This window comes from Panthera tigris, chromosome C2 (assembly GCF_018350195.1).
Source record: "Panthera tigris isolate Pti1 chromosome C2, P.tigris_Pti1_mat1.1, whole genome shotgun sequence".
Taxonomy (NCBI): Eukaryota; Metazoa; Chordata; class Mammalia; order Carnivora; family Felidae; genus Panthera; species Panthera tigris.
In genome coordinates, this window is record NC_056668.1 from 133,519,127 (window position 1) to 133,544,978 (window position 25,852).

General features: G+C 35.8%; 1 protein-coding gene across 8 annotated transcripts in view; it reads right to left on the reverse strand.

Annotated features, from left to right (window-relative positions):
• Window positions 1-25,852, reverse strand: part of TBC1D5 (TBC1 domain family member 5) — a 536,588-nt gene that overhangs the window by 414,471 nt on the left and 96,265 nt on the right. For 2 of the 8 annotated variants that reach the window (XM_042999060.1, XM_042999059.1), the window contains exon 3: window positions 14,936-15,155. The exons of the other annotated variants lie outside the window; for them this stretch is intronic. The gene's annotated coding sequence lies outside the window, so the exon portion shown is untranslated. The remainder of the gene's footprint in view (window positions 1-14,935; window positions 15,156-25,852) is intronic. 8 annotated transcript variants of the gene reach the window in all.

The window sequence follows — 25,852 nt, forward strand, 5'->3', positions numbered from 1 at the left end:
CAAAAAAAGAAATAAACAAAATGGATATAGGTAACCCACTCAATAAAGAATTCAAACTAATGGTCATAACGATATTTACCAAACTCATGAGATGAACAGATGAAGACAGTAAGAACTTCAGTGAAGAGATGGAAAAGATATCCATGCCAAGACACCTCATACCTAAAATGTCAAAAATTAAAGATAAAGACAATCTTAAAAGCAGTAGGAAAAGGCAATTAGTTACATATAATGGAACCCCCACAAGACTATCCACAGATTCTTCAGCAGAAACTTTGCAGGTCAGAAGAGAGGGAGCATAATATATTTAAGTGCTAAAAAAGAAAAAACTTCCAACCAAGGATCAAGGATAATCTACCCAGCAAGGTTATCATTCAGAAGTGAACGGGGTATAAAGAGTTTCCCAGACAAGAAAAAGCTAAAAGAGTTCATCACTACTAAATTGGCTTTATAAGAAATATTAAAAAGACTTCACTAAGCATAAAAGGAAAGGCCGTAACTAAAAATAAGAAAATACCTGAAAGAAAAATATATCACTGGTACAGGCAAACACATAGAAAAGGCAGTGGATCGACCACTTATAAAGCTAGTGTGGGGGCGCCTGGGTGGCTCAGTCAGTTAAGCGTCCAACTTCGGCTCAGGTCACGATCTCGCGGTCCGTGAGTTCGAGCCCCGCGTCGGGCTCTGTGCTGACTGCTCAGAGCCTGGAGCCTGTTTCAGATTCTGTGTCTCCCTCTCTCTGACCCTCCTCCGTTCATGCTCTGTCTCTTTCTGTCTCAAAAATAAATAAGCGTTAAAGAAAAAATAAAAAAAAAAAAAAGCTAGTGTGAGAATTAAAAGAAAAATTAGTAAAATCACCTGAATGTAAAATAATTAGTTAAGGGATACACTAAATAAAAAGATGTAAAATATGACATCAGAAACAAAACACGGTGGCAAAAAAGGGTAAAAGTGTAGTGCTTTCAGGATGCTTAGAACTTAAATGACTACCAACTTAAAACAGACTGATAAATATATAGGTTGTTATATATGAACCTCATGGCAACGACAAACCAAAAACCTATAATAGATACACAAAAAATAAAGAGAAAGGAATCTAAATGTAACACTAAAAAAAGTCATCAAATCACAAGGGAAGAGAGAAAAAAAATGAAAGGAACAGAGAAAAATTACAAAAGCAACCAGAAAACCATTAATAAAAGGGAAATACATACCAATAATTATTTTCAATGTAAATGGATTAAATGCTTCAATTAAGAGACATAGGTGACTAAATGGATTAAAAAACAAGATCTATCTATATACTGCCTACAAGAGACTCATTTTGGATCTAAAGATACACACAGACTGAAAGTGAAGGGATGAAAAAAGATATTCCATGGAAATGGAAACAAAAAGAAGGCTGGGGTAGCAATACTTAGTATCAGACAAAAAGCAGGTAGCAATATTTACATCAGACAAAATGAACTTTAAAGCAAAGGATGTAACAGGAGACAAAGCAGGGATTACATACATAATGATAAAGGGATCAACCCAACAAGAAAACATATATAATACTTGTAAATATTTATGCACCAGAGGAACACCTACAGAAAAAGCAAATATTAGCAGACACAAAGGGAGAAATTGACAGTCATATAGTAACAGTAGGGGACTTTAACAGTCCACCTATGTCAATGAACACATCATTCAGACAGAAAATTAATAAGAAAACACTGGCCTTGGGGCGCCTGGGTGGCTCAGTCGGTTAAGCGTCCAACTTCGGCTCAGGTCATGATCTCGCGGCTCGTGGGTTTGAGCCCCACGTCGGGCTCTGTGCTGACAGCTCAGAGCCTGGAGCCTGCTTCAGATTCTGTGTCTCCCTCTCTCTCTGCCCCTCCCCCACTTGCACTCTGTCTCTCTCTGTCTCAAAAATAAATAAACATTAAAAAAAATTAAAAAAAAAAAACAACACTGGCCTTGAACAAACATTAGGTGAGATATACCAAACAGATATATACAGAACATTCCATCTAAAACCAGCAGAATATACATTCTTCTCAAGTGCACATGGACCATTCTTCAGAATATTATCACATTAAGCCACAAAACAACTCTCAAAACAATTTGAATTTAAAAGAAGACTGATATACCAAGCATCTCTTCTGACCACAATGGTATGATACTAGAAATAACTGTAAGAAGAAAAATGGAGGAAAAAAAGAAGAAAACTGGAGAAAAAACAAACAACACGTGGAGACTACCCAACATGCTACTAAATAACTAATGAGTCAAGAAAGAAATCAAAGAGGAAATCGATAAATATCTTAAGACAAGGTGTCTGGGTGGCTCAGTTGGTTAAGCATCTGACTTCACATCAGGTCATGATCTCACCATTCCTGAGTTTGAGCCCCGCATTGGGCTCTGTGCTGACAGCTCAGAGCCTGAAGCCTGCTTCGGATTCTGTGTCTCCCTCTCTCTGCCCCTCCCTGGCTCACGCTCTCCCTCTCTGTCTCTCTCTCTCTTTCTCTTGCTCTCAAAAATAAACATTTAAAAAAATGTTGTAATATCTTAAAAGAAACAAAAATGGAAACACACTGCTCCAAAACCAACAGGAAACAGCAAACACAATTTTAAGACAGAAGTGTCTAGCAATACAAGTCCACCTCCATAAACAAGAAAAATCTACAGCAGAAATCGGACCTTACACCTAAAGGAACTAGGAAAAGGAACAAAGCCCAAAGTTTGAGGAAGGAAGGAAATGATAAAGATCAGAGCAGAAAAAAATAGAGAGTAAAATAAAAAGTAAAAAAGATTAATAAAACTAAGAGTTGATTCTTAGAAAAGATAAACTCTTCTGGCATAATTTAAACTTGGTGGGATAATCCTTGAAAAGACAAACAAAATTTATAAACCGTTAGCAAGACTCATCCAAAAAAAAGACAGACAGACAGACAGACAGAAAGAAAGAAAGTATTTAATGATTTCAATACTCATTAAAATCAGTAATGAAAGAGAATTTACAACCAATATCACAGAAATATATTACCATGAAAAATTACAGAGCAAAAAACTGGACAACCTAGAGGAAATGAATAAATTCCTAGAAACACAATCTTCTAAGACTGAATCAGAAAGAAACTGAAAATGTGAAGATAAGTATTTACTAGTAAGGAGGTTGGATCAATAATCAAAAAACACCCAACAAACAAAAGTCCAGGACCAAACATTTAAAGAAGAGCTGATACCTATCTTTCTCAAACTATCCCAAAAAATTGAAAAGAAAGGAATGCTATCAAGCTCACTTTATAAGGCCGGCATTACCATGACCTAAACCAGACAAAGACACTACAAGAAAGAAAACTGCAGGCCAATATCACTGGTGAACATATATGCAAAAATCCTCAAAAAGATATTTAGCAAGCCAAATTTAATAATACAGTTAAAGGATCACACATCATGATCAAATGGGCTGTATTCCAGGGATCTCATAATGGTTCGACATCCACAAATCAATCAATGTTCTACACCATATTAACAATAGGAAGGATAAACATCATATGATCATCTTGAAAGAGCCTAAAAAGCACTTCACATAATTCAATATCCATTTATGATAAAATCTCTCAACAAAGTGGAAACAGAGGGAATGTACCTCAACATAAGAAAGGCCATATATAACATCTTACTCAATGGTGAAAAGCTGAAAGCTTTTCCTGTAAGATCAGGAACAAGACAAGAATGCCCACTTTCACCACTTTTATTCAACATAGTGTTGAAAGTCATAGCCACAGCAACTAGGCAAGGGAAAAAACTAAAAGGCATCCAAATTGGAAAGGAAGACATAAAACTTACTGTTCACTCATGACATGATACAATAAATAGAAGTCCCTAAAGCCTGTACCCAAAGACTACTAGAATAAATGAATTCAGGAACGTTGCAAGATACAAAGTCAACATAACAGAGATCAGTTGCATTTCTATACACTACTAACAAACTATGAGAAAGAGAAATTAAGAAAACAGTCCCATTTACAATTGCATCAAAAAAGAATAAAACACAAAGGAATAAATTTAACCAAGGAAGTGAAAGAGCTGAATGTTGAAAACTATATGACAATGATGAAAAAAAAACTGAAGACAACACAAATAATTGGAAAGATATAGTATGCTCATGGATAAGAATTAATATTCTTAAAATGCCCATACTATCCAAAGCAATCTACAGATTCAATGCAAATTATATCAAAATTACAATGGCATTTTTCACAGAAAGAACAAATAATCCTAAAGTTTGTATGGAACTACAAAGACCCAAAGTAGCCAAAATTTAGGATATGTTCCTAAATTTCAAACTATACTACAAACTATACTACAAAGCTCTAGTAATCAAAACAGTATGGTACTGGCATAAAAACAGAAACAAGGCTCAATGGAATAGAGAGTCCAAATATAACCTCATGTTTATATGGTCAATTAGTGTATGACAAAGGAGGCAAGAATACACAGTGGGGAAAAGACACAGTCTCTTCAATAAATAGTGCTGGAAAAACTGGACAGCTCCATGCCAAAAAAAAAAAAAAAAAAAAATGGATCACTTTCTTACACCACCTACAAAACCCAACTCAAAACAGATTAAAGGTAACACCTGAAACCATAAAACTTCTACAAGAAAACATAGGCAGTAAGCTCTTTGACAGTCACCTTAGCAATATTTTTCATCTGTCTCCTCAGGCAAGGACAACAAAAGCAAAAATAAATAGCCTGCCTGGGGCGCCTGGGTGGCTCAGTCGATTGAGTGTCTGACTTCAGCTCAGGTCATGATCTCACAGTCCATGAGTTTGAGCCCCGCGTTAGGCTCTGTGCTTACAGCTCAGAGCCTGGAGCCTGCTTCGGATTCTGTGTCTCCCTCTCTCTCTGCCCCTCCCCCGCTCATGCTCTGTCTCAAAAATAAATAAAAACATTAAAAAAAAATTTTTAATAAACAAATATGGGATTATATAAAAACTAAAAAACGTCTGCATAGTGAAGAAAAACATCAACAAAATGAAAAGGCAACCTCCTCAATGGGGGAAGATATTTGCAAGTAATATATTCAATAAGGGATAACATACAAAATATACAAAGTTATAAAACCCGGAATCAAGAAACAAACAATTAGAAATGGACAGAGGACCAGAATACACATTTTTTCAAAGAACATACATAGATGGCCAACAAGCCCATGAAAAGATGCTCAATATGACTAACCATCAGGGAAATGCAAATCAAAACCACAATGAGACATCACCTCACACCTGTCAGAATGGCTAGTATCAAAAGGAAAAGAAGTAACAAGTGTTGGTAAGGATGTGGAGAAAAAAGCAACTTTGTGCACCACTGGTGGGAATGTAAAGTGGTGTTGCCATAATGGAAAACAGTAAGGAGGTCTCTAAAAAATTGAAAACAGAGGACTACCATACAATCCAGCAAATCCACTTCTAGGTATTTACCCAAAGAAAATGAAAATTCTAGTTCAAAAACACATATGCTCCCCTATGTTCACAGCAGCATTACTTACGATAGCCAAGACATGGACGCAATCTAAATGTGCACGGATAGATAAATGGATAAAGAAGATGTGGTATGTACACACACAGACACACAGACACACAATGCAATATTATTCAGTCATGAAAAAATGAAATCTTCCCATTTACAATATGGATGGACCTCAAGGGTATTACGCTAAGTGAAATAAATCAGACAGAGTGACACAAATAGCACATGACTTCATGTATATGTGGAAAATTTTTTTTTTAATGAACAAACAAAACAGAAACAGACTTAGATGCAGAAAAGAAACTGAAGGTTGCTGGGCAGGGAACGGAGGAGGGGGGAAATGAGTAAAATAAGTGAAGAGGATTAAGAGGTACGGTCTTCCAGTTATAAAATCAATAAAGACACAGGGATATAATATACAACATAGAGAATACAGTTACTAACATTGTAACAATTTTGTATGGTGACAGGTGGTAACTACCCTTAGTGATGACCATTTCATAATGCATATAGATATCAAATCAATATACTGTACACCTGAAACTAATAGTACTATATGTCAATTATTCTTCAATAAAAAACAATCACCTCAGTGTATCTTTGCAGGAATGAATGACTCATTAACTTGACTTATTAAAGGAGACAAGCTCTTAAGCCACAACAAATAATAATCACAGAATACTAAATACTTTTAGAAAACCATACAATCTAAACACACAACAAGCAAATTTCTAACACTCTAAGGACCATGTATATCAGAAAATCCTAGAACTTTTCAGGACTTCAAGTATCAGCAAGACTCAATTATAAGTAGTATACTGAATTAGATACATATAAATGTCTAGTTTACCTGGCATTTTTAGTAACCAGAATTCTCAACAGCACTTCTGATTTTTAGAACTTAAAGTACCATTTTACTTATCCCACAGAGCTTAAATTATGCCCAGAAGAGTTTGTTTGGGCAAGAAAACAATATTCAGTAACCAGAATATTTGCCCATGTACGAAAACAAGATTTACCACATGTGAGGGTTCATTTTATCAATTTCTGTGATTAAACATCAGGAAATGTGCTTCATTTGGGGGGTGGGGGGTATAACAGTAAATACTAAATATATACAGTAACATGCTCAATGGTAACAAACAAATCTTGTGAGGTTTCTGTGAGTTAAGCAAAACAAAACAAACAAAAACAAAAAACAAAAAAAGGGCTTTGTTAACCTCTAATAATGCAATACAGAAATTATATTTATGCTTTGTGTAATAATAGATGTTTTCGTGATACTGAATAGACTTCTTCACACAAAGATGAAGATCATTCACCAAATTATTGTGACTACTGTATTGTACTCTGAAAAAATGATAAATCATATCAGCCTGCTCTGTAATTGTAGGCACATTTATCTTGAGTCTCTTTCTTCTAAATTGTGATGGACTAGAACACAAGAAAAATAGGTCTCCTCTCCCATCACTACCCCACTGCCCACTTCTCTGCCTCTTTCACCATAAGGTCAGTCATAAACTGCTTAGCACAGTCTAATTTTCTTCAAATGTTCTTACCTTATTATTATTTACTCAAATCTTTGGTTATCTAGGATATATGAAACATGAGAATATTATAATTAATGTAAAATAAGGGACCATAATGGTATTTTAGTAAGGAAAATTATGATTAGTATTAATTTGTATGGAAATTTTTATATAATTTTTGGAATGTACAAATGAAATAAAAAGAATCAGCATAAGAAATGTTTAATTTAATATAATTAAATGTGAGAGAATGTCCTTCAGAAGACACAAGTTAAACACAGCACTTTATAGTAATACACCTTTATAAGGGTTCAGAACTCACACATTTAAAAAATCTTTTTGTGACAATTCAAAAAGACACGTTGACAAACAAGTCATTTTTATACTAAACAACAACAACAACAACAAAATAACCCAAAACTAGCAAATCAAAGAAAGATCTCAATACACACCAATAGCTTCGGATAAAACAAACTTTTATCCAAGAGAATGATTAACCATGCAAAAGCTGCTAATATTAGATTAAAATCAGGTATTTTCCAGAATATCTTTTTCAAGTGTAATGTACAGATAATATCCCAGAGAAGAGAAGTTATCTAAATAGTCAGGTAACTATTTAAAAAGTAATAGGTGTTGGGGCACCTGGGTGGCTCAGTCGGTTAAGCATCCGACTTTGCCTCAGGTCGTGATCTCAGGGTTTGTGAGTTCGAGCCCTGCATTAGGCTCTGTGCTGACAGCTCAGGGCCTGGAGCCTGCTTCGGATTTTGTGTCTCCTTCCCTCTATGCCCCTCCCTCACTTGTGCTCTGTCTCTCTCTACCAAAAATAAATAAATGTAAAAAAAAATTAAAAAAGAAAGTAATGTGTGTTTTTTTTTTTAACTTTCATTATTTGCAAGCTATTTAGAAGAGTATTGTCAGATTGAGGTAATTATAACCCATTAATACAAATGGTAATTTAAAATATTTTCTCAATAACACCTAGTTTGCACTATTAAAAAATTCCATAGATGGTAGTGAATAAAGATGAATAGAAATTTAATCCATTTTCAAGTTTTACATAATGACCTGTGGTCACATGTAACATTGAAACCACATTCCCAATCTTTCTGTACTGATTCCAATTAATAACATACCAGCATCTAACTACAAATATTTTCTTTTTTATGTATGAAATCTGCAGTTATCAGAGATTATCAAGGAAAAGAAACCAAGGTTACTCAAAGTCAAAAAAAAAAAGAAGTTTTAGTACATCTGCAAATTCCTAGCTGACTCTCTCAGTCCCCAATTCAATTTCATTCCTGCTGACTTCTGAAGAGCTGCAATCAGTACCACAGCCTATCGGACCTACGATAATCAAAGAGAAAAATGACTTCTCATATCTTTAAGAATAGACTAACAGTCTTTTTGTTTATGATGTTTACTGGGAGTTTCCTATTACTAAAATACTGCATATTATGCAACCCACTAAGAGTAAAACTATACAGAAAACAATATTTTTGTAATATTTAATGGCATTAATGATTTTAAAAATTAAACACAAAATTTAGCTAGAAAAAAACCACCTTAAAGTGATGAAGTGAATGAAATGCATCTTCCCAAAAATCTATAGCAAACATAATACATAATGGTGGCACATCAGAAGCATTAGCCTTTAAAAAAGAATAAGACAGATGCCCACTATTACCACTTTTACGCAAGACTGTACTAAAACTTCAAAATAGAAGAGTAAAACAAATCAGTAAGAAAAGGCATAATGAGTAAAAAGGAAGAAAACAAAGGTGTCATTTTTTTCAGATACAATAGTCAACTTAAAAGAACCGAGAGGATCTACAGACATTTTATAAAATTTTAATAAGAGAATTCAGAATGTTTTCTGGATATACACAAAAATAAGCTTTCTGATTTTGATTTAATACATCCACTTTCCCTAATCCATGATTATCTCTTTCCCTTTTTGTGTGCTCGAATGTTGGCTTAAGTCTTCATTAATGGAGTGGCCAACAAAAACCACATGATATATTAAATGCTAAGACTTACCAGTAGAATAGTGTACCTCCCTTCTCAGATCTGTTACATTTCCATTGCTTTCTATTCTAACACCAAATTACTTCTGTAATTAAAATGTCCTTTTTAGGGGCGCCTGGGTGGCTCAGTCGGTTAAGCATCCGACTTCAGCTCAGGTCACCATCTCGGGGTTCTTGAGTTCAAGCCCCGCAGAGGACTCTGTGCTGACAGCTCAGAGTCTGGAGCCTGTTTCAGATTCTGTGTCTCCCTCTCTCTGACCCTCCCCCGTTCATGCTCTCTCTCTGTCTCAAAAATAAACATTAAAAAAAATTTTTTTTTTAAATATCCTTTTTAGTTGCTAGTCTTTGGCCACATCAGAGTGGGCCAATATCTCTAAGTATACCCTAAAATGTCTCCAATATATCCTATTTCTTTCCTATATCAGAATAAACCAATCACAAGTCATTCTTACCAAAACAAAACTCAATTTACTTAAAGGATCACTTTGCAGTTGCCAAAATTAAGAGGACTTTGCCAGGTCCCTGCTCAGCCATGTAGCCTTCAGCGGTATTCCTACATTTATTTCTTACCATTTGCCTTACTGGCATTTTGCTTCCTAGACCACAGTATCATGCAAAAATCTGCACCATATTATTTACCACATGCTTCCAGAAAATTCCCACTGTTTCCATATATAACTTCATTTGTGGGCCTGACTCACTATACTTTTCTCATTTCCTATCTCTAATTCAGTTTCTAATCCATGATGGGTTTGTTTTTTTCAAATTATCACTCAGTTCATACTTTATAAATTTTTTCAAAGTCTAGCAAAATACAGTACTAGCATTACATGACTATTTAACTTTTCAAATGGGACATTTTTCTTCAACATTATCTTTATAAAAGTACAAATTCCTTTTTATAGAACTCTTGCCATTTTGAATTACTGAAATTGTTCTCTCAATGGTCCAAATGTAATGTCCTTTCCCAAGTCTTTACACTCCTTGATTTCTCTATAGCCCTAATAACCAGGATCTCCTTCCTAAAATTCTCTTTGCCATGTTTCTATCATTGTTTTCCCAACAACAAATCCATCAGGTCTGACCCTTTTTCTGATGCTGCCACCTAATTAACATAAGGGCTCTTCAAGATCTATGTTTCCTTTGGCTGATTCCCTTCTCAGGAAAAAAGAAAGAAATTTCTTTTGTGTGTGTTGGGGGGGGGGGCGGTGGTTAGCTTAACATCTCATTCAAATTTCCTGTCTTCCACCATTATCTTCTGTCCCCATGTCTCTAGTTCTGACTTGGATTCCAAAACCTAGACCATGCTCACATGTACATATCAGCCAAAGTAGACACACATTGCCAATAGGTTGGATGCTGCCTCAAATGACTTCTCGACACTGCTCTGGACAGTCACTATACTACCAGATGAAGCGAGCACTGAAGAAGAAACCTACTCACCATCTCCAATCATTCCCTATTTTTCTCCACCTGATTGATAGTCCGTATCAACACCTTATGCATACTTTATCACAGAACTCATTATGTTTCTCCAAAACTGTCTACTACTCCACCCTTCATCACCTTCTTTATTTTTTTTTATTAAACTTTTTTTTAAAGGTTTATTCATTTTTGAGAATGCAGAATCCAAAGCAGGTTCCAGGCTCTGAGCTGTCAGCACAGAGCCCGACATGTGACTCAAACTCACACACCGTGAGATCGTGACCTGAGCCAAAGTTGGACGCTCAACCGACTGAGCCACCCAGGTGCCCCCACCTTCATCGCCTTCTAAGGAAATCTTGAGAGTTTGATAATTTTGTTTTGTATCTTCAGATCCATGTTGTTCCTCTATTTTACTGAATAGCAATGAGGTATCGATCAAATCTGTCTCGTTTTATTCTCCAGTGTCATACTTTAATATAAGCACTTAGTATCTCTTAACAAAGCTGCTAAAGCTGTTAGCTTCCTAACTAGTCTCCCACCTGCAGTCCCTTCCCTTCCTTTTTTCCGACTTACTATGTCCTGCAAAGTAATCTAATCATCTCACCCAATGACTACCCAAATTTCTTATGACTGCAAGTGGTATCCTTCACCTTACTTCTAATCTTACTTTATGTATTCTACCAAATATAACATCTCTATTCTTTACTCATGACGTTTCTTCTGGTTGACAGGGTCTACCTTTCCTTTAGGCTAGAGCAAACTGGAAGGAGTAGAGACATAAATTCAACAAAACCTGACAATACAATGGATAAAGATGAGTGACAAACAAGAATCAGGATGATCCTCAGGTTTCTACTTTATACAATAAGATACACGGTACTGGTCACTTAAAACTGGGAGCATTTGAGGAGAGGGTTAGAACTTATACTGTGAAGTGACTTTGACATCCCAAAGTGGACACTGATACCAGGTTGGCAGGTGAACATGTAGATCTCCATCTCAGAAGACAGATGTAGAGTAGAAATTTTACTCTCAGTGGGTACCTGTGTGTCTCAGTCGGGGAAGTGTCTGACTTCAGCTCAGGTCATGATCTCACAGTTCATGAGTCTAAACCCTATATTGGGCTCCACGCTGATGCCAAGCTTGCTTGGGATTCTCTCTCTCTCTCCCCCTCTCTCTCTCTGCCCCTCCCCTGCTCGCTCTCGCTCTCTCCCTCCTTCTCAAAATAAATAAACTTTTCTTTTAATATTTGTTTATGTTGAGAGAGAGACAGAGTGTGAGCAGGGGAGGAGCTTAGGGGAGGGAGACACAGAATCCGAAGCAGGCTCTAGGCCCTGAGATGTCAGCACAGAGCCTGAGGCGGCTTGAACTCACGAACGGTGAGGTCATGACCTGAGCCGAAGTCGGACACTTAACCGACTGAGCCACCCAGGTGCCCAATAAATAAATAAACTTAAAACAGAAAAAAGAATGTTAGTCTCAGAATAGCTGTAATATAGATGATAACTTGGGCCACAAGTTTGCTTAGAAAACTAACATAGTTCAAAAAGAAGAAAGAATAGAATTTTGAAAGAGGCAGCCCGGGATGTCAGAAAGAAGAGGCAGTCAGAAACCGAGTAGAGAAGAAAGAGCTAGGAGACTGAAAAAGAACAACCAGAAGAATGTGATTTAACAAAAAGTAAGGGGAAAAAATACATTCAGAAGAAGGCAGGGTCTGCAATGTTGAAAGCCACTAAGAGGAAAAACAAGCAAGTAAGATAAAGAGAAAATAAATCCATTAGATTGAGTAACAAAGGGTTCTCAGCAGCGGCCTTGGTTTTAACAATGCAATAACCAGAGTGGAGCTGTTTAAAGGATGAGAATGGAAGGTAAAACAATGAAAGTGAAAGGTAGAGACAACGCCTTCAAAATATTTAGCCATGAAAGGGAAGAGAAATACTATAGAGAACCGTATATGACAATACACGTACTGCCTGTAAAGCATTTCGAACTGTGCATTATTACCTTGTGCAGATCTATCTTTTCTCCCGCTGCTAGCTCTCAGTGTTACTCTGCCCACTAAGGTAAGGAATAAGGCAAGGATACCCACTAGGACCACTACTACTTTTTTTCTGGACATGTTAGTCAATAAAATAAGACTAGAGGAAGCCATTAGAAGTATAAAAAACAAGAATTGGAAAAGAAGAAACAAAACTATTACAGACAAAGATTGTAGGGAGAACAGCTGGAAAAGAAGAACTAAAACTATCTGCAGATATCCTGATGAATACCTGGAAAATCCTAGAAAATCAACAACAAAACTCAAGAACAAAAGATTTTACCGAGGGAGCAGGATATAAAATAAACATGAAAACATCAGTAACACTCACATACACAAATAAAACCAGATAGAATATATAATGGATGAGAAAACCACACTTAAAACAGTAGTAAAATAGTAAAAAAGGTTAAATAAGAATAAATTGAAATGTTCAAAACCCACATAAAGAAAAATAAACACTCTTAAAAGAGACAACAGTAGTCCTGAACAACTGAAAATAAATACTTTGTCACTGATTGGGACATCTCAATATCAATACACCATAAAAGTATAAATATAAATTGAGCCCCCCAAAAATATGATTGACTTTTCTGTGGAGCTAGACAACTTGATACTGAAGGTCAAGTAGAAAAGAAACATTCAAGAACGTCTAGGAAATACTGAAAAGAAATATATATGGGAAACCTTGCTAAAACATACTACATACATTGGGCTACCTGGGAGGCTCAGTCGGTTAAGCATGTGACTTCAGCCCAGGTCATGATCTCACGGTTCATGAGTTCAAGCCCTACAACAGGCTCTGTGCTGACAGCAAGAAGCCCAGAGCCTGCTTCAAATTCTGTGTCTCCCCTTCTTTCTGAACCCCTCTCCCACTCACACTCTGTGTCTCCCTCAAAAATAAATAATAAACACATTAAACATTTTTTAATTAAAAAAATACCACAGAAATTAAAACACACGACAAAGCCTCTGTAATGAGAACAGTGTGGTATTGCTGCATGAATAGTCAGAGAGACCAATGAAACAGAGTAGGGAAGTGCAGAAATAGATTCGGCTATCATAAAGGTGATATCACAAAACACTGGTACAAGAATGGTCTTTTTAACAAATGGATACACATTTGCGGGGGGGGGGGTGTAAAAAATCCATCTATTTCTCACACTGAACCCAACTCCAAATAAACCAGAGATTTAAATGTAACAAAGGGAACTATACAAGTAAAAAAGAATCACTAAATTCCTCCTATAACCTGGGAAATCATTTAAAAAAAGCCTTCCTTACTAGAACTAAAATCCAAATATGAAACCTTTATACTACAAGAAAAACACAAGCAAAAGAAAAAGACAGATGACAAATGAGGAGAAAACATTTTTTTGCAAGACTTATCACTGATAAATATAAATGGCTGATATCACTACAAAGAGCATTCAAAATTGAGGGGAAAAAACCAAATATCCCATAAAAAGCAGCTCCTAAACATATGAAAAGACATTCAACTCTACTCCTAAGATGAACACAACAAATTAAATGGACACTGAGGCACCATCTCTCATATTTCAAATCGGGAAAAATTTGAAAGTTTTACAGTTTACTCTGTTGGCAAGGCTGTGGAAAGACAGGCACTCCCATACACTAGTAGTGGAGATGCAAAATGCTACAGGAGAACTGGGCATATACCTAATAAAATTATATAAGCATTTATCCTTTGAGAAGCAAGCCATCCCACTGCAAGGAATTTACCCTGAAGATAAACCTGAAACAATACGAAAATACATAGGCACAAGGTTATTCACTACCGCATTATTTGCAATTTCAAGCTACTGGAGATTATTTAAGTGCCCAAGTATAAGAGATCGGTTGAATAAACTACATTACATACGTACGCACAATAAAGTAGTAAGCGTATGCAAATAATTAAAGAGGAAGATCTCTATAAGGTGATATGGAGTGATTTTTAAAAGATATAGATAAATGACAAAAGTAAATTGCAAAAGGACATATATACTATGCTGTGTTTCATAAGAAAGAGGAAATAAGAAAAAAAATAAGAAAATGTATCTGCTTATCTTTATAAAAGGAATGATGAACTAAAAAACAGTAACGTTGGATACCTAACAAAGGATGCGGTGGAATGAGGGAAATAAAGTGACACTTTCCTGAGTATACCTTTTCATAAAACTTTACCTTTTGGAAAAGTAAATCATCATTTTCTACCTATTCAAAATAATTAAATTAGCAACGATATAAAGACGGAAAATATGCAAAAGCTGACAGCAAAGTAAAATGAGTGAATTAAACTGTATTTCAAATTAATACTATATCCATCCTTAAGGGATAAAAAAAGAAAGAAGTAATGCAAGTAATTAGGAGTACAGCATTTGATTAAATATACTCACAGAATTCAGTGGGGTGAGGAGAGAGTACTTCAAACAAATCCTGAATTCTTTTTGGTAGATTTGTTCATTGTAGTGGTATAATGAACCAATTCTGAAACTATTTCAGATGTATTATTGAGCTGCGCAAGTAAGTTAACGTGTTGATGCTGTCGGAAGCCAATGTTCTCACGATGAAAGAAGAGACATATAAATATGGAAAGATGGAAGGCAAGAAAGAGCCCTGTGGAGATGGATTAGAATTAGAGACATTGGTGGGACCTAATGATTTCTAAAGTATGTAACATATGTTTATCAGTATGAATGTATGTATACATTTACCCATCAATGTACATGTGTACATATATATATATATATATACATATATATATATATATATATATATATATATATATATATATAAGCCTTATTTCCTAGCTCTGTCCTCTTTCTGTCCTCGTGGCCTAAAAGCCAAGATCCTATAGAGATGAGCACCATCCAGTAGCAACCAGCACAATAGTGCCCAGATCTTGATCTCTAATAACATTCCCCCACTAAAACCAGGACTCTTCAGAGAAATGGCTGCCCAGAACTGTGACAGAAAAGATAAAGATTCTGTGACAATCTGTTCTGCCGGAAAGTAAGAAAGCACTCAAAAATGTGATAGGGGAGGGGCACCTGGGTGGCTTAGTCTGTTGAGCATCAACTCTTTTTCTTTCTTTCTTTTTCTTTCTTCTTTCCTTCTTTTTCTTTCTTTTCCTTTCTTTCTGTTTCTTTTCTTTCTTTTTATTTATTTATTTATGGTGGAGGGGGGCAGGGAGGGGCAGAGAGAAAGGGGGAGAGAGACAGACTCACAAGCAGCCTCCACACTGTCAGTGCAGAGCCTGACATGGGGCTCAAACTCATGAACCATGAGATCATGACCTGAGCTTAAACCAAGAGTTAGGAGCTTAACTTAATGAGCCACGCAGGCACCCTGAGCATCAACTCTTGATTTTGGTTCAGGTCACGTGGGGGGATTGAACTCCACATCTGACTCTGCACTGAGCATTGAGCCTGCTTAAGATTTTTCTCTCTCTGCCCCTCTCCCCTGCTTGTGTGCTCAGAAATAAAAATATTTTTAAAAATTAAAAAAACAATGTGATGGGTAGGGCGCCTGGGTGGCTCAGTCAGTTAAGCATCCAACTTCAGTTCAGATCATGATCTCACGGTTTGTGAGTTCAAGCCCCGCATCAGGCTCTGTGCTCACGACTCAGAGCCCGGAGCCTGCTTCGGGTTCTGTGTCTCCCTCTCTTTCTGCCCTTCCCCCACTCGCACTCTGTCTGTCTCTCAAAAATAAATAAACATTAACCAAAAAAAAAACTTTAAGATAATAATGTGACAGGGGAATGCTGTAAAAGGTAAAATATGGGCCTCTGGGTGGCTCAGTCGGTTAAGCATCATCCAACTCTTGATTTCAGCTCAGGTCATGATCTCATGGTTTGTGAGTTCAAGCCCCACGTGGAGCTCTATGCCAATCACTCAGAGCCTGCTTGGGATTCTCTCCCCCCCCCCCCGCCCCTTCCCCACATACATTCATTCTCTCTCTCTCTCTCTCTCTCTCAATAAATAAATAAACAAATAAATAAATAAATAAATAAATAAATAAACAAACAAACATTAAAAAAAAGGTAAAATAAAATGGAGTCACTTACATCAGGGGGTTTTTAAACAGAGCCAAGTGCCTAATAAAGACATGGGCCTTACGCATGTCCTCACCAGGTAGAACCATGAACTTTTGAACTGGGCCAAACTGCAAATATTCCAAGGACTCAGCCTGAAATTTGCTAAAGTAAGAAACTTTGCTTGGTGATAGCCTTAACCAATTAAATTCAGCCAAGATTAATTTTCTGCTGCCAACATTAATCAAAATTTTTTGTTAAAAGAAAAAAATACAAGCATTCCATTTTGTCTTTAAAAACCCTTGACTTTTGTTCTGGGGTGGGGGTGGGAGGGTGCAGGGACAGACACTATTTGGGCTGCTGCCCAAATCTGTGTTCCCTGAATTGCAATTCTGAGACCTCATATAAATGCTTTTGTTTTATTTTAGCTCAGTCTCTTTTCTCGGTCAACATTTCTATCTACTTTCACCAACCAAACCTGGACAATTTATAACTCAGTAGTGAATTATAAAGCATTGAAAAGAATAGATATCCATAAGCTCATACCTATGATAAATGATTGAATGAATAAATATAGTTGACCCTTGAACAATGCAAGGGTCAAGGGCACCAACATCCCACAGAGTCAAAAGTCCACATATTAACTTTGACTCCTCAAAAACTTAATTACCAATAGCCTACTGTTGACTAGAGCCTTACTGATAACACAAGCAGTCGATTAACACATATTCTGTATATGTATTATATACTATATTCTTAAAATTAAGCTAGAGAAAAGAAAATATTACAAAAATCAGAAGGAAGAGAAAATACACTTACAGCACTGTGCTGTATTTATGGGAAAAAATCCACATATAAGTGGACCCACACAGTTTAAACCCACAATGTTAAAGGGTCAACTGTAAATCAGTCAGTCCATCAAGCATAGATTTTGCGTTCATCAGAATGCTGATGTTGACTGGAAGGAGGGCTGGAACTGGAAAATCAGCAGTTTGTAACCATTATAGAAAGAACTGTACCAGGGAAGAATCATCAATAGATGCTAAATCTAGGCAGAAATTTTGATGAGGAGGATATTTGCATGATCTTAAAGTGTTTCCCCACAGACTGCTTATTAGTTGCAAGAGAAAAAACTGTAACTCTAGAGTAGAGAAATTTGACAACAGTCTGACCAAATGATAAAAATTACCATCACCAATATGCCTCCAGATGTGATGTCCTGAGAAGGACATAACATCATCTACGTGGTATTCTGGGTGAAATATACAACCTGAATCTAATCATGAGGAAACAGGAGACAATCCCAAATGAAGAGTGATAGACAAATGAAGGACCATATTATTAAAAAATGTCAGTGTCATAAAACTCAAGGGCCATGGAACCATTTCAGATTAAAGAAGGCTAAAGAGACATGACAACCAAGTGCAATAACTGATCCTAGACAGGATTCTTATTGAAGAGGGAAAATGCTATAAAAATATTATTGCGTCATCTGACAAATGTGGAATATGGATGGTAGGTTAGATAACAGTATTATACCCATGTTAACTTTACCAAAGCTGTTCATTATACTATAGTTATGGAAGAAAATATCCCTACTCTTAGGAAATACACATTGATACAATTTTAGGATGGTGCATCAACCTCTGCAATCTCTGTTCAAAGGGTTCGGGGGGAAAAAAAAACTGTGGGAGGGAGGCATTTGAGGGAGAAGGGAGAGAAAAATATCCAAATGATAAAGCCAATGCAGTAAAATCTTAACAGTAGGTGAATCTGGGGAAAAGAATATACTCTTCCTACTCCTACAGCTCTTCTCTAAGTCTGAATTTATTCCTAGTTAGAAGTATTTTTTAAGCCAGCCACTTACTTTTTCTTACCGCTTGAACTCAAATGTTTAACTTGTTCAATTGCTCATGGTTTTCCTCATTCTAGCAAACATTAGGAATGCTCTGTTTCCTCCCTTCCATTTACCCACCAAATCTGACTGGGACCTAGTTAACATTCACTTTCTAAAAGATGCTTTCTCAGTTATTCGAGCCCTAAAAATGTCTGCCATGTTCAACCCCTTTAGCACACAAGGGTTGTACCAGTACCTTTAGCACTTAAATAACAATACTGGAAAGTCTGTTTGAAGTGGCAACACCATGACAATTTCAAAAGTTGTCCTCATCTCTTATTTTCATCAAGGAGAATAAATACTGGAGACAAGCCAGTTTGCATATGCTAAAGGAAAAGATAATAATGGTAGTCTTTCATTTCTTTTTTTTAATGGCAGTCTTTTTAAAAGGGGGGACGGGGAAAAATGCTATGGTCAAGTTAATTTGGAAAAATTGAATTAAGCTACACCAGGTTCTCAGATATTTTAATATAAATCAATGTATACTGTGATTCTCCTAGATAGGAAGAAAGTATACGATGCTTTCCAAAATTTGACCTCTTTTTATTTAGAGAATCTCCTGGGGAAAATACACCATAGAATATACTTTGGAAATGCCAACTACACTGTTAGTGGGAGAAAACATCAGCATATCTGGCCTGTGATAAAGACACTTAAAAAGAAACCACCAGCTTAACATTAGTAGGGTAACGAGAGGCATCCCACATATGATACAAAGTAGCAACTGATTCTAATTGCAATTACTTATGGAGTAAATCCCTGTGAGATCTAGATTAAATATTTGCCTTCTTCAGGATCCAACTCCAATTCCGATGTGACTTTAACACTGCCTCCTCCAACTCTCCCGCTGCACATGACCAACTGAGCAAATGAGAGGCTTTGCCTGAGAAGCATATAGTAGTGCTTCTCAAATTTTAATGGGCGTACAAATGAAAATTCGATAAAAATGCAGATGTTGAGGGGTGCCTGGGTGGCTCAGTCAGTTAAGCATCCGACTTTTGATTTCAGCTCAAGTCCAGATCTCATGATTTCCAAGACTGAGCCCCACGGTGGGCTCTGTGCTGAGCATGGAGCCTGCTTGAGACTCTCTCTCTCTGCCCCTCCCCACCTCCAAATAAATAAATAAACTTAAAAACAATGCGGATGTTGACTTAGTAGGCATGGGATTGAGCCCAATATTCGGCATTTTCAGCAAGCTCTCAGGTAACAGCACTGCCTTTGAACTATGGACCACACTTTGGGTGAGGGTTTCGGGCACCACAGGACAAAAAGTGGAGGCCCCTAAATTTACAAGTATCCAACAGCTCTGTCTTTCAAACTGCTTTTCAAAGGTCTGATTCTCCCATATGAAAACAAGCTTTCACTCATTTATAAAAAGAGAAATTGTATACAATAAAAAGATACTAAAATCATTATTACCTGCTGACAATTATTTTTCTTAGAAATGGCAGCTTTCTGCCAAAAGTCATAAAAGTGCATGTAAAATAATCACGTTTTGGTCTAAATCCTCATTCTACTTCTATTTCCAAAGGCCCACAGTGATGACACAGAAACATACTGACTCCTATGGTGGACAGATTGCCCCCAACCTCACTGACTTACAAGGCTGCGAAGAGAAACTATTACTGCCCTGCCTCCACCAAAAAAGAGACGTGTAGAAAGCCAGCATCTTTCTCAATGATTTACTGAAAGCAGCAGCTCATTTTAATAAAACCATCCCAAAACATAAAATTGATTGAACCAACTGCTGTGGTGGGCATACACAACAGCTGATCAAAATCATTCAAGATTTTTATTCTTACAGATTTTCTTTCAGGCTTTGAGAATATTTTCCCGTTCTATACTTTTATCTTGATATTGAAATCAGTGACCCAGAGAAAAAAGGATTTTTGAATCTGTGGAATAAAGTTTTAAACTACAAAGTCAGTCAACTCGAGAAAATAATAAACCAGATTACATACAACTTAGACAATGCACATACTAAAACTATAATAACCACTTTTCTAAAATATACTTTGAGTAACAAAATTATTCGGTTTAAACTGAATAACCTCTTATGTTGCCAAAAAACCGTGTGGCTTCTTCTAGGCATAACACTGTCAATTAGCAAAGTATTATAATATTACATACAACATATTACCCTCATTCCTCACCAAGGAAAACTTTGTGAAATAAGAAATTATTTCTCTTTATAACTGGTTTTCTTGATATTAAATATTTAAGATTTTATTTCACTCAAAAGCAATGACATTTATCCTTTCACTGCATGTTAGATGATGCCTTTATTTTACTTCTTATAATAAAGTGATTTTATAGTATTTTTGTCACAATGAAGGACAAAGATAAGCCAACTGTTTAGATTCTTCTCCTTTATGTTGTGTCTTTGATCACTAACAATGCTGCGTGAACAGCCAACAGAAGGCTGACATTTCATAAAATATGCAGTGATAAAAACTAATACTGTAGCATCTGGGAGCGATATATAAAATGCAGAAATACACCTAATAACTGAGATCTTAAATTACAAGTTACTAAAAGCTAAATAAAAAGCATACCTAAGAATAAAAAAAGTGGCAAAATTACAAAAAGGTTTTTTGTACTTCTATTTCTAAAAACAAAGTTTTAAAAATAATTTAAGACTCTTAACATTTTCCCTGCTATTCTACACTTAAAAGCAATCTCCCTTCTCAGAACAGGGTTTCCGTACTCTGTACCCTTTCAACAACTGACGAACACATTACAAAACCACCATGAAAGTGGTGAAAATTTTCTATTTACTGTAGAAAATGCAGAGGAAATTTCTTTTTCTCAGATAATGGAAAAAAACAGTATTGTACTTTAAAGACATGACGCCAGAGACCATAACCAAAATAAATTTTAAAAATGATAATAATCTAAACAAATATACTCTTAATGCCAGTACCAATACATCTTTTCACAATCTAAGCCTTAAATTAGTCCTTGGGACACCACAGCAAGGAATTTGTGCTCAAATATACTTAAATAATTTTAACTTTACTAGTAAATATCTGCTTTTTAATAGTGGGAAGTAGGTAAGGCACTCAATAAAGACCATCCAAGAGCAATCATGTGAATGATCTTGGTAGCATTTGGTTTAATATTCTATCTATATCTGCCAAAATCACAGTCCAGCAGAAGTAGTTCTACTGTTTTTTTTTTTCTTTTTTAACATGTATGTTAAGGGGGATGAAAAACTAAAAGCCATATTCAGCACTTCACAAACTCTGAATTACACTTTGACTAAAGAAAATATACAACAGTTAAGTATGTGGGAGGCAATTGTCCTTGTGCTTATAATTAGCATCTGAATTTAGAGATTTCACTGCTTAATGCACACCCATCCGCCTGTTATTCTTACCATGGCTTTTTATGTCACTTAATGGAGATAAATACTCTTTTCCCTCCTCGTATTTACATCAACGCTATTTAATTTTTTTAAAGCTGTTATAATAGGTTAAACAGCAGTCTCAACATCACTCTTCATCTCCCACTGGACAAAGAATGGCATTACAGGACTGAGAACAGAGAAGGCATATTTACATTCATAATGTTCCTAACTATAACATTTATGTCAATTATGATTTTATATTTGCAAATACAATAATTTTTTGTTTCAATGCATACTTTGCCATTCTTTTAACATTAACTCTCTATAGTTACTAGAATCTCAAACAATTCTACCTATGAAATACATGATGTTGTTCAAGCCACTGGAAGAAACACTTAAAGTTAAAATAATAATGTGTCCAATAATGTATTCTGCTTTAAACTTGTTTTCCTACAAAAGACAGCTTTAGAATATTAACTAAGAAGTTCTGATAGTTTTGAGTTTAGGAAATGTTCCTTTTAAAAATATTTTTGGGGCGCCTGGGTGGCTCAGTGGGTTGGGTGCCCAACTTCAGCTTGGGTCATGATCTTGCAGTTCATGGGTTCAATCCCCCATCAGGCTTTGTACTGACAGCTCAGAGCCTAAAGCCTCCTTCGGATTCTGTGTCTCCCTCTCTCTCTGCCCCTCCCTCTCCTCTCCTCTCTCTCTCTCTCTCTCTCTCTCTCTCTTAAAAATAAATAAACATTAAAAAAATTTTAATATTTTCATTATCTTTTAATTATTTTACATCAGTTTACATTACCACATGAACGATATACAAATTTCCTATAATTTATTATCAAAAATGTATGAATTACTCCATTATTTTGTCTACTTGATTTAGCTAAAGAGTGTATCAGTATTATGTACATTTAGAAGAAAACAAGGTTTTACCATTTGAAAACCTGTGATTTCACAAGAGTAATTAACTCCATTAAAATTTTTTTTTAAAATAAGAAAAATTATACATACAAATAACAGGAGAGGGGAAAGGCGATTTTCTTTTTTTTTTTTCCCCACTTGTCAAAAAAGTGGCAAACCGCATCCCTCAACTGTATTTAAACAGGCATTGTTAAATTAGCTACAGACTATTTCTCTCCCCTTTCTTGAATGTAAAGTCCATGAAAGCAGATTCCATACCTCTTATGTTTAACTCTTTATCAACGGTATTTGAGTTAGGTAATCGGCTAATATTTGTGGAATAAGTGAGCAAAAATCAATTTATCATCTGAGATTTGTAATGAATTGTACTTAGCCCATAAGAGAGATGCAAAGAAATATAACATGGTCCCTGCTCTCTTGACACTTAAAATTCAATTATCCACATAGGGCCTAGATCCAACTAAAAACAAGAGAGCAAAACACCAAACAAAGTGTTTTGTGAGAAGCGACAAAGAAAAATAGGGGTTCAGGAGAGGGGGAGATCACGGTAGACCATACTGTTCAGGAAGATTTTACAGAGAAAACAAGACATGAGCTGCAAGTTCAGAAAACGTAAGCTTGGGATGAGCAAAAAGAAAAATAGGAGAGAGATGACTGGGCACAAAGGAGAGAATGAAAATACTATGAAATTTGGAAGGATGTGCAAATGCAGGAATTCTCAGGATGCTGGAACCATCTTGACAGAAATACGAGAATTTTTGTTACTGACTAGTAGAGAAGGCTAAATGGTAAATTAGGACAACTTTATGAGAGAACTTTGAGTATGGGGCTAGAGACTCCAAATTTCAATCTACAGACAAAGTGGGACCACTTAAAGTTCATAAGCAGGGGAGTGACAGAGTGAAAGCAATGCTTTAGGAAGATTAATCTGGTAACAATATACGGCACAGATTTGAGGATAGCAAAGTCCTCTGAAGTATTCCAGGAATAAGGGTGTAGAGGAATGGATTAAGGCTGGTTTTGGGAATGGTATGGAACTGGCAGGAGCAAAACCTACTAAAACCATATGCTGACTAATTAGAGATGATGTTGTAAGGAGGAGGGCAGTGAATTCCTAGGTCTAAGATAAAGAATGTAAAGGGTAATGAGAAGGAAGCCAAGAACCAATAATGGTTCTGGATTTGACTGGCAACAAGAGGTTAGGGAAAAAATAATGCTTTCAGTTCCAGATATTCACTGTTGTGGGAAACAAAGTAGTCAAGACAGTAGGAAATGAGAGAGAAAAGCATGAAAATGAGCGCATATTTAGAGCTTCACATTTTACAGTTCTCCATGAAAACATAACAGTTTAAAATCTTCAAAAGGGAGGGAAACAGAGTAAAGAACAGAGACAAGATTATTCTACACTATCTAACAGTCTATAAATATATCTGTGGAAATTAACTAAAATAAAAATGGAATGACTGGCCTTATTAGATAGTCCCACTTCAGAAGGAATGACTGAAGAAATAAGGACATGATATCCACAGAGAGGGCATGAACAAAAACCTTACCCAAAGTTGTTTAACATCCAGGGTCTTAGAAAGTACTACAAGGAAGCAGGAATTTTAAATACTGTTTTTGCTTTAGAGAGAAAATACTAGGATATAAACCAGAGGGAAAAACTAAGTATCTGAGAAAACTATAAAACTTTTAAACACAGAACTTCCTATTGTATTGTTTCACCAAAAAAAAAAAAAAAAAAAAAAAAAAAGAGCTAAGACATTTTTCTTTTAAAACTCTCCTAATCCTGGAATGCATGTAATGTAAATGTTCACAGAAGACTAAAAGAAAAACATTTTCATTTGCTCCTTATGCTTTATATTAGTTACATTTCTCCCTCCATTTTTCATAACTGCATTATTTCTTATTACTGTTTTCTCAGGTTTAGGACCTTATCTACGTAAACTAGATATTATATATTGGTATTTCCTAATTTCAATAAAATATTCCAGTGAGAAAAAAATCTAACAAGGTAATGTACACATTTTTTAAAACATACACACAAGCCAACTGAGACTAGTTATGGGTACAGTGTTCCCAGGGAAAACAGAAATTAAGAAAAGTTCTCAAACCCTACCCCACTCACTACTGAGTGAGAATAACAACAGCACAAACTTCAGGAAAAGAGACTTAGAACACCCACCGTAAATGTAAATGTATAATAAGGTTTCACAGAGCTGTTTTCCAGAGTGCACTTTATCTGAAGAACCCGGGCAATAATTTAATTGTGTCAAGATTTAGGGATTCCAATGGAAAGGGGAAAGCTTTCGAACGTTTGATCTTCATCATGATACATAAAGACGAGATCTGCTCATTCATCAGCACAAGAAGCACTTGTTCAGATAAGTAAGTGAATGTATGCACTCTGTGTGGGTGTCTCACTCTACTAAAGGTATTTAAGCTAATCAATAAGTCAGATATGTTCTTAAAAATGCTAAGTGGTTGTTTACGTGTGTTAGATTTTCCGTATGGCATATTAATGTACTTTTCCTGTATGATATAGTGAACTTAGTGATGATAAATATGTGGTGTGTCTGCCACCTACGTTTTCACTGACAGCAAATGGGGTGTAAAACTGGCATTGTAAACTGGAAAGAAAGAAATTAACTTCAGAGGTATGTAGCAGTGGTTTCATCGTATGCACGAACTGCTAAATTTAAACTCTGATAGATTCACTATTAAATTAAGGCCACAAATATATATAAATTAGCAAGTATCAAATATCTACTTAGCTTACTAAAATAAGATATAGGATTCAAAATCATACATTGGTCTTTGTTTGGATTATCCAAGGGAAAAAATTAATCCATTTGAATACAAATTATATTTTGTACTTTGGAAAAAAATCCTGACTACAAATTTAAGTTAGACATAAATGGCAATTTGGCCTTCTGATACACAGAAAACACATAATTGTTTTCTTCAATTAATGTAGTTTAATAAATAAAAAATTTCAAAAATGTGAAATAAAAGCATTCACGTATCTACTTTATTATAACACGGTTGTGCTAGTAAAATTGCTTCTATAACATAATAACCTGTCCCCTTCAAAAAAAAAAATCAGCAGGTGT